Source organism: Callorhinus ursinus, unplaced genomic scaffold (assembly GCF_003265705.2).
Source record: "Callorhinus ursinus isolate GAN/ISIS: 27379988/994484 unplaced genomic scaffold, GSC_fseal_2.0 scaffold4, whole genome shotgun sequence".
NCBI lineage: Eukaryota > Metazoa > Chordata > Mammalia > Carnivora > Otariidae > Callorhinus > Callorhinus ursinus.
The window spans coordinates 117,308,045-117,317,789 of record NW_027397066.1 but is presented as its reverse complement, the minus strand read 5'-3'; the positions used below and the strand labels follow the sequence as shown (position 1 = coordinate 117,317,789).

General features: G+C 39.5%; 1 protein-coding gene across 1 annotated transcript in view; it reads left to right on the top strand.

The window, feature by feature from the left end:
• Nucleotides 1–214: 214 nt before the first annotated feature.
• Nucleotides 215–9,745, top strand: part of CLGN (calmegin) — a 53,954-nt gene continuing 44,423 nt past the window's right edge. Inside the window, exon 1 of the mRNA XM_025874227.2 lies at nucleotides 215–371. The gene's annotated coding sequence lies outside the window, so the exon portion shown is untranslated. The remainder of the gene's footprint in view (nucleotides 372–9,745) is intronic.

Here is a 9,745-nt window from a genome sequence, read left to right as displayed (position 1 = left end):
CTCCTCGGGGGGAAAAAGTCTTCGGGCTAATGAAGAACTCGTGCCCTGCCGGTCCAGGAGACCCGTCCACCCCACTACCGGCCGGCGGAGCTGGCGCGGGCCCCAAGGGCGCGCTTTACGGCGGGCTCGGCAAGTCCGCGCAGGCCTCGCCCAGCAGCGCCCCTCCGCGGCGGTTGAGCCCCTTGGTGCAGGTGCGCGCGGCCCGCGCCTCCGGCCGCCGCCTCCTCCCAGCCTGCGGCCGCACGCGCATGCGCGGTTAGCAGTCGCTGCTGAGCGGCCACTGGTGGGCTTGGTCTGGGGAAGCGCGGGGACCAAGTGGCAGCGACTCGGACATCTGAGCTGCCACTGCCGAAAACGGGCCCGCAAGACAGGTGCGTAGGCAGTAGGCCACTTTCCTGCTGCTCTTCGCGCTCGGGCTAGGGTGAGGAATGAGAGTCATTGCTTCTACGCCCAGGGCTTCTACACCCCTTTCTTTGGCGGCCCGCCAGGCTGAACAGGTTGGGGCCGGGTGAGGGACTGGCTTTTGAGTTCGGGGATGGAGGTGACCCGAGCGAGGTTCTTGGGTGGGCTCTCCCGGCCTCGGGAGGAGGAAAGCCAGCCACGGGTGGCGGGAGTTGATGTCACGCCGGTTCCGTTGGGTCCTCTGGAACTGCTGTGCCCACCCGCTGCGCTGGGGCTGGGGCTGGGGCGCAGGGAAGACTGGTGCCTTCTCCATCCCGACCTGTCCCCGAGGGCTTGAGCGGCCCCAGGGAGCCGAGTCCGTTATTCCAGCGGTTACCATTTCAGCCCCGTTCCAAGCTCGAGCCCGGGCGCGCGCTCCCGAGGGGTGTACGGAAGGCCGGGGCGTGTCTGGGCGCGGCTCACCCCCCTCGCAGTTTTCACGAAAACGTGAACAAAACCAAAAAACGCTCAGTTTATGCAATCCTCGCCTCTGTGAAGGCGAAGAGACCCAACCCTCTTAGCAGGGTGGCCTGTAATTCCTGGCCACTCCCTAGATGCGCTGCTTGGAGCCGGGTGTGCGCCGTCAGGGAGGGAGCGGGAAGGTTGGGTTGAATCCAGTGAAGCCCTAATTACTATAGACTCATTATCGCCTAAAGCCTGTTTACGATCAATGAGACACTTTAGCTGATTTTTTTTATAGCATCACCGGAGCAACAAGGAGGAGGCATTTGCTTGGGATAAAAAAAAAAAAAAAAAAAAAAAAAAAGCAAGTGGCAACAAAGCTCAGAAGGGGGAGAGAGAAAGTGACCATGGGGTCACAAATTAGAAAAAAAGTTATTTTATTTTGAAACTTTTTGGTTCATTAAAGCCATCAAAACCCTGATCTAGTCTTAAGATTTTGCTTGCTTTTAAAATTTTGACATCACTCTAGGTCATTTAATCACTCTAGGTAGCCTTCCATTGGTAATTGTAAATTGGCCTCTTTTCACTTTACATTTCTGCCTTCACATTTAGTTGGTTTGATCTTCCAATATCATTTAGACCTATCCCCAAAGCCTTAGAGCAAGATAATCTATATTATCTAGTTGATAAAGTTAATTATTATGTATGAACCATGTAAGTATGTTGATGGATCTCTAGAAATTGAACAGTGTTATAAGTTAGCCTTACTGCTTTTCAGGGCCTCCTAAGTTTTAGTGCTCTTAATTAGAAAGTTAGAATTGTCAATTTTAATGGACCTTTAAATCATCTAGTTTGACCCTTTCACTTGACAAATGAAAAACAAAACAAGCCCCAGGCAGTTTTAACCTCTTGCCTTTTTAATAATAGAACTAGGAGCTTGATGTGATGGTGCCAAGTTCAGTGTACTTTCTATTATATCATTCTGTAGTTGAGTTCCTCCTGAAACTGCAGGACAACTAAAACTTTAAAAATAGTTATTTTTCAAACTGTACTTTTGAGGCATACCAGTGTTGGGTGAGTCCTCAGTCAGCCATTGGAAATGAACAGCAGAAAGGCATCTCGGTTATAAGATACAGCATACAGAGCAGTATTAATGTATTACATACGTAGGTGAATGTTGAAGGAAGTGAAAGAAATGAGTCTTAAAAGGACAGAATTTATGCTGAGAACTGCAGAGAACTGCTGTACATTTTTATAAACAGTAAAATGAGACTTGTTTTAGAAAACTCATGGTAGAGAGAAGGTGGAGGAAAGATTTAGAGATTGGCAAGACTGGAAATGAAGAGGCAAAGTGGGAGTTCGCTAATCTACTTCAGAAATGATAGATTCCTAAATCAGGCTATGGCTTGGGGATAGAACAGGACATTTAAGAAATGCCCAGGTGTGTTCAGCTACCAATGACATAAGGGATTCATGAGAAAGAATAATCTTAAGGTAATGGCAAAGTAACTTGACTGGTTTACTTGACTGGAGGTAGAGTTAGTTAATGGAGGAAGAGTGTTCAGGAGCTAGAGAAGCAGGTTTGGGAGGAAAGACTAAGTTCAAATTAGGAAAACTTTGGGACATCCTTGAAGATGGATAGTGATTTGAAATTAAGGAGTGACTTTTGAGCTGTGGATAAGATTTGGGAGTCCCTGGCTAGCTTTTGTTTTTTTTTAAATTTTTTTTTAATTAAAAAAATTTTTTTAAAGATTTTATTTATTTGACAGAGAGAGACCAGTGAGAGAGGGAACATAAGCACGGGGAGGCGGAGAGGGAGAAGCAGGCTCCCCGCAGAGCAGGGAGCCCAATGCGGGGCTCGATCCTAGGACCGAGCCGAAGGCAGACGCTTAACCACCTGAGTCACCCAGGCGCCCCTCCATCACACTTTAAATGTAACTTTCTCAAGGAGGCTTCCTCTGACCTTTCCCCTACCATGTAAATTCAGTTCCCCAACTACCAACTCTTAGAACGAACTTACTTTTCTGTCACTTACTATGGTTTACATGTAATACGTGGGTTAATTTTTCAATGTTGGCTTTCCATCCTAGACTATAAGCTCTTTGAGATCGAGGGCTATGTATGTTTCACTAATTACGGTAAATTCAGTGTCTGACATAATTCCTGGCATGTAATTGGCAGTCATAAATATTTGTTAAATGAATCTGTGAATGATGAATGTTAATATCTACTGGCTGACTTCCCCTGAATTTCTGGACACATCAGCCATCACAAAATTAACAAATCCCTGGTGCAGTTCATTCTGAAGCACGCTAGTTTCTTTTGTAAGAAAATAGCTGCATTTCAAATGGAGTCTTGCAGCGTCTTTGGAAGAAGGCTGCCTTCTAAGATGCCACTGTTTCCTACCTCCCCACCTTGGATTTCCTGTGATCCTTCAAAGTGAATTTTCTATGTGCTACACAGAATGCCCTCTAATTTTGGTGAGAATCTGTCCCGTTTTATTTTGTGATATGGTAATATAAAACCTTTTAATCTGATTTTTCTGTTTACTATCTTTTCTAGCAAATTATTAGTTGGGTTGTTAAAATGCAGTCTGTAACAAGATTCTGAAATAACTCATAATAAGAGATGTTTCTTCATAGATGTAGAGTAGAATTTTAATTTTCCCATATTAAATTAGATCATAAAATGCAAACTTTCTAGACCATTATTTCTCTTCTCTCTAGAAATGCTTTTATTGTGTTAGTTTTACCAACGTCCTAACAAACTTTAGAGGACCAGTGTTAGAAGTGTTTACATAACTATTTTTCTCTCAAAACCGTAGTTACAGACATCTATTATGGAAGGATTTAGTCCATAAATTTTTCTAGCAGTTAATTCTAAAGTAGGATTTTTCTCTTTAAGGATCTTGTAGACTTCTGTAGACAGTGAAACTCCCTTTATTTCTGGCTGTTCTCTGAGTGAGTAGAAACCCTTCACTAAATTTATTGCTGCAGTGCTGCCTCAACAACAAACTCATTCCAGTTGGTTGCCTAGTAACATCTATTTTCTTTTTTTCCCTGTCACTTAGGCACTCATGCATTCATTCATGCATTCATGCATGCATTCTCTCATTCATTCTATAAACGTGTTTCTGTTCCTAGTCATCATGTGCCAGCACTCCTGGGTACTGTGAATACAGAAATGAGAAGGAGTTCCAGTCCTCAGCAGGCTTATATTTTTGTCTGTTTTGTGTTTTGCACGATGCCTTGAGCTATTCTTTTTGGAACTATGCAGAGGTAGTATAAACCCTAAATACATAAGTAATGTATCATTCTAATGTTTATATAAACATGATTTTGAAAATGACCTTAGTGTATAACTCAAATAATACTTTTATATCCAGGATTTCAGCTCTGTTCCTTTCATTAATCTCAGAACTTCAGTAGTTTCTCACTTTGTAGGATCAGATCCAGGCTCCTTGGAATGTTTTATAGTACTGTGGTGTCTGAACTGCCAGAAAGTTGCATTTTCAACTATTATTTCTGCTGTTATGGTTCTTTCTCTACTTTTTGTTGTATTGCTTGAGGTCTTTTCATTGTTTCTAGGTTTTTCTGACTTAGAAAAAAAAATACCGGGTTTTAGTCAAAAGTATGTGTTAGTTAAGGTAATGAACAGAAATAAATAAACAGAAAATGAAAATATCCCAGAGACCTAACATGGTTTCTGGCTGCCGGCATTCTGGAGGAGTGTGTGGTTGTGGCAGTTAGTTGTATGTATCAACTCGACTGAACCACGAGGTGCCCAGGTACTTAGACATTATTCTGGGTGTGTATGTGAGGGTGGTTTTGGATGAGGTTACGTTTGAATGATAGGCTGGGTAACGCAGATTGCCCTCCCCAGTGCAGGTAGCGTTCATCCAATCCACTGAAAGTCTGAATTGAACTGAGAGGCTGACCCTCCAGTGAGGAAGAGGTAATTCCTCCTGCCTGGCTGTCAGAGTGGGCACTTCTGTCGTTTTCTGTCTTTGGACTCAAGCCGAATAATTGGCTGTGTTTGGGTCTTGAGCCTGCTGGCTCAGACTGAAACTTATATCAGACTCAGACTCAGCCTATACCTACATCATTGGCTTTTCTGGCTCTCAGGGCCTCAGACTCAGCCTATACCTACATCATTGGCTTTTCGGGGCCTCACCTAACTCCAAAGGAAATATAGTCCAGTCATGTCCCCTGGAAAAAGGCAAAAAAGCTTGGTGATTAGCCAGCAATCTCTCTCGCACTTTACAATTATTGGGTATCCTGTGATTGTCTTTCTTTTTAGTGCTCCAGCTACCTTTGATGTGGGAGTGAGCATTACTTCAGTACCAGTAAACGAGCTGCACATTATAATTTGTGATTATGGGCTCACAGTGGAGATTGAAGAGGGCTTGTAGGTGATGTTGGTGAAACTCTTTGAGGTCGATTGGGCTGCTTGGTCTTGGTTTCAAATATTAGCAAGAATGGTATCTCATACTTGGCCAAAGTTACTTGCACTTTAACTTGTTATTGAATCAGCCCAGAAGCAGTGCAAAGAACATACACAGGATCAAAGATATAAGAAAATGGATGTACTTCTCCAGTGCCTCTCTTCTTCCTCAGGAAGGCACAAATGATATTTGGTGATTTCAGCAATCTTGTGGAGTAAGGAATACACAGGAAGCTTAGAATCCTGGACCTGCTAGCTTTTATATGTTTGTAAGCAGGGAAGGGGGGATAGCATTAGCATTAAATGTTCTACCTTACACCATATAAACAAATTATTGCTGCACTAAACATGCATAACTTAGGACAACCATTTAAATCAATAAGGAAACAGAAAACTTGAACAACACTATATACCAATTGGACTGAATAGAAGTATTATATAGAACACTCTATCTAACGACAGAAAAATTAATACCAATCAATTGAAATAAATATTAATACCAGTCTTCCTCCAACTCTCCCAAAAAATCGAAGAGGAGGGAATACTTTCAAAGTCATTCTGTGAGGGCAGTATTACCCAGATACCAAAGCTAGGCAAAGACACTACATGAAAAGTACAGACCAATATAACTGATGAATATTGATTCAGATACATTATTTTTCTTAAGTGCACATGGAATATTTTGTAGGGTAGACCATATATTAGTCCAAAAAACAAATCTTAATGAATTTTTAAAAACTGAAATCATACAAAGTATTTTTTCCAATTATAATGTAATGAAGTGAGAAATCAGTAGCAGAAGGAAAACAGAAAAACCCACACCTATGTGGAAATTACACAAACACTCTTAAACATCCAAAAGGCCAAAAAAGGAAATCACAAGGAAATTAGAAAATATCTTGAAATAAATGACAGAAACGCAACATGCCAAAATGGGATACAGTTAATGGGATACAGTGAAAATTTTGTTAAGAGGGAAATGTATAGCTGTTGATGTTTACATTAAAAAATAAAAATCTCAAATTTACAACTTAACTTTATACCTTAAGGAACTAGAAAAACCAAAGCTAGCAGAAGGAAGGAAATAATAAAGATTTGATGAGAGATAAGTGGAATGGAGAGTAGATAAATAACAGAGAAAATCATCAAAACCGAGAGTTGGTTTTTCAAAAAGATTGACAAAATTAACTAACCTTATCTACATTGAGTAAGAAAAAAAGAAGACTCAACTAAAATCAGAAGTGAAAGAGGGGACATTACACCTGATTCTATAGATATAAAAAGGACTGTAAGAGAGTATTATGAAGAATTATATGCCAACAGCTTGATAATCTAAATGCAATGGATGAATTCCTAGAACATACAATCTATTAAGACTAAATCATGATGAAACAGGACCTAGAACTAGTAAGGAGATTGAATCAGTAATCAAAAACCTCCCAACAAATAAAAGCCCAGGAGCATATGGCTTAACTAATAAAGTCTACCAAACATTGAAAGAAAAATTAATACCAATCCTCCTCTAATTCTTTTGAATAATTAAAGAGGAAGGAACACTTTGAAACTCATTCTGTGAGGGTAGTGTTATCCCGATACCAAAGCCAGACAGAGAAGCTACAAGAAAACTACAGACCAATATCCCTAATGAATATTGATGCAGAAATCCTTAACAACATACTAGCAAACAGAATTCAGCAGCACATTAAAAAGATTATACAACAGGGCGCCTGGGTGCCTCAGCCAGTTAGGCGTCTGACTCTTGATTTCGGCTCAGGTGATCTCAGGGTTGTGAAATTGAGCCCTGTGTTGGACTCTATGTTCAGCAGGGATTTTCTCTCTGTCTCTCCCTCTGTTCCTCCCCCTGCTTGCATTCTCTCTCTCTCTCTTATAAATCTTAAAAAAAAAAAAAAAAGATTATATACCATGAACAAGTGGGATTTATTCCTGGCATGCAAGGATGATTCAACATATGAAAATCAATCAATGTAGTATAACCCATTACCAAAATGGAGGGAAAAAAAAACCATGATCATCTCAGTTGATGCAACAATACCATTTGACAAGATTCAACACCCTTTTATGATACAGACACTCAACAAACTGTGAATAGAAAGACACTAGCTCAACATAATAAAGGCCATATATAGAAAAGCCAAAAGCCGGCACCATACTCAATGATGAAACTGAAAACCTTTCCTCCTAAGAACTAGAATAAAACAAGTATGCCTGTTTTTGTCACTTCTATTCAACATAGTATTAGAAGTCCTAGCAGGAGCAATTAGGCAAGAAAAAGAAATAAAATTGGAAAGGAAGAAATAAAATTTATTCATAAATAACATGATCTTATATATAGACAAAACCTAAAGACTCTACCAAAAAAAAACATGTTGAACTAATATAGGAATGATGGTTGCTAGGGGCTTGAGAGAGGGAGAATTAGAGAGTTGTTGTTTAATGGTATAGAGTTTTAGTTTTATAAGATGAAAAGAGTTCTGGAGATTGGTTGTACAACAGTGTAAATGTACCTAGCACTACTGAATTGAATGGTTAAAATTGTTTTAAATGTTAACTTGTATGTTGTGTATTCTACCACAGTTAAAAAAAATAGTTTAACTGCACAAATTAGTTAGTTGTGTTTTGTAGTATTACCTCATTGTCAGCCTCTCAAAGCTACAATGCAGTCCTGGCCATATTTTACCACTTCCTTTAAGAAATGATATGTGACAAACCTCACAATTTTGTTTGGAGCTGATGACATATTGTCACCATAGTGTGACAAGTAATACTGTGATGTCACCTTCATGATTTAATTCTTAGTTATCAGCTGGTCCATCACTGAATAATTATAGAGCACTCAAGAATTAAGCAGAAACTATTAGGTCTGTATTTCTGATTCTTATTTAAAAGGAATAAATAGCAGCAATGACCTTGAACTACATAATTTTTAAATGGAGACTATTATTTATAGAACTGTATTGCCTGCAGAATGGTTTGTGACCAAGAGCAGTTTATTTTTAAGTATTTTACTTCTGTAGTAAGGTAATATGGTCATTTCTGGGTAAATATCTTCATAGCTTAATACTAATAATCTAAATTTGAGAAATTTCCAAGAGGTTCAGAGTATGTGCTGTTACCATTTTTGTAATTTCTTTCTGTTGTTTTATCAAAAAGTACATAATAATGCAGCGGGATAAGATTAAAATATGAAGTAGCATGGTATATTGATGGACAGATCTAGATTCTGATCTTGTTTCACATTTCCAACCCATGTGACTTTGACCAAGTTGTTAAATCTGTTTTCAGTTTGTAGATTGGAAGTAATAATGCCTTCTTATTCGTGTCCTGGGCTGCAGAGATTAGTTTAGCACATTGCTTTATGCAAATGCATGATCATAGTCATAGAACTTTAAAGATTCAGATTTTTTAGATAAAAGATTTTCTAAACTTTTTTCCTGAAGCTTTGTCAATTATTTATTTCTGAAGGGAAGTTAGGAAGAACTCTAATATAGAAAACAGAATGGGATTGCTCTGGATGAAGTAAGAATGGGGTTCTAGTAGAGTACTGCCTGCTTGGTTTCCCCTTAACTTTCCCAGCAGCCCAATACACCAGAACTCAAAGGACTTAGAATGTATTTTTTCAACAAATTAATTATTAAGAAACTAAAGTGTGTGTTCATTTTGAAGAAGAAGATGTGGGCCATAAGTGATATTAATGGTCGTTATTACTGCTATTATTTTATGCATTTCTGTTTTACTTAAATGTTATTGATAGTGAGTCAAGCAAGACACTTTACTACATTATGGAAATCATGGGAGGCTTTTAAAACTTTAGAACCGAAGCTTTTAGAATTATTAACAATTCATAAGCAATTTGCAAATGTACTCATTCCTGTGCCAGTTAGTAAAAAAAAATTTAAATAAACCTACCTATGGTTATTGAGTTAAATTGATCTCTTTAAGACATACGAATGGCTAACAGACACATGAAAAAAGTGTTCATCATCATTAGCCATCAGGGAAATTCAAATCAAAACCACATTGAGATACCACCTTACACCAGTTAGAATGGCAAAAATTGACAAGGCAAGAAACAACAAATGTTGGAGAGGTTGTGGAGAAAGGGGAACCCTCTTACACTGTTGGTGGGAATGCAAGTCGGTACAGCCACTCTGGAAAACAGTGTGGAGGTTCCTCAAAAAATTGAAAATAGAGCTACCCTATGACCCAGCAATTGCACTACTGGGTATTTACCCCAAAGCCACAGATGTAGTGAAAAGAAGGGCCATATGCACCCCAATGTTCATAGCAGCAATGTCTGCAATAGCCAAACTGTGGAAAGAGCCGAGATGCCCTTCAGCAGACGAATGGATAAAAATGTGGTCCATATATACAATGGAATATTACTCAGCCATCAGAAAGGATGAATACCCAACTTTTGCATCAACATGGATGGGACTGG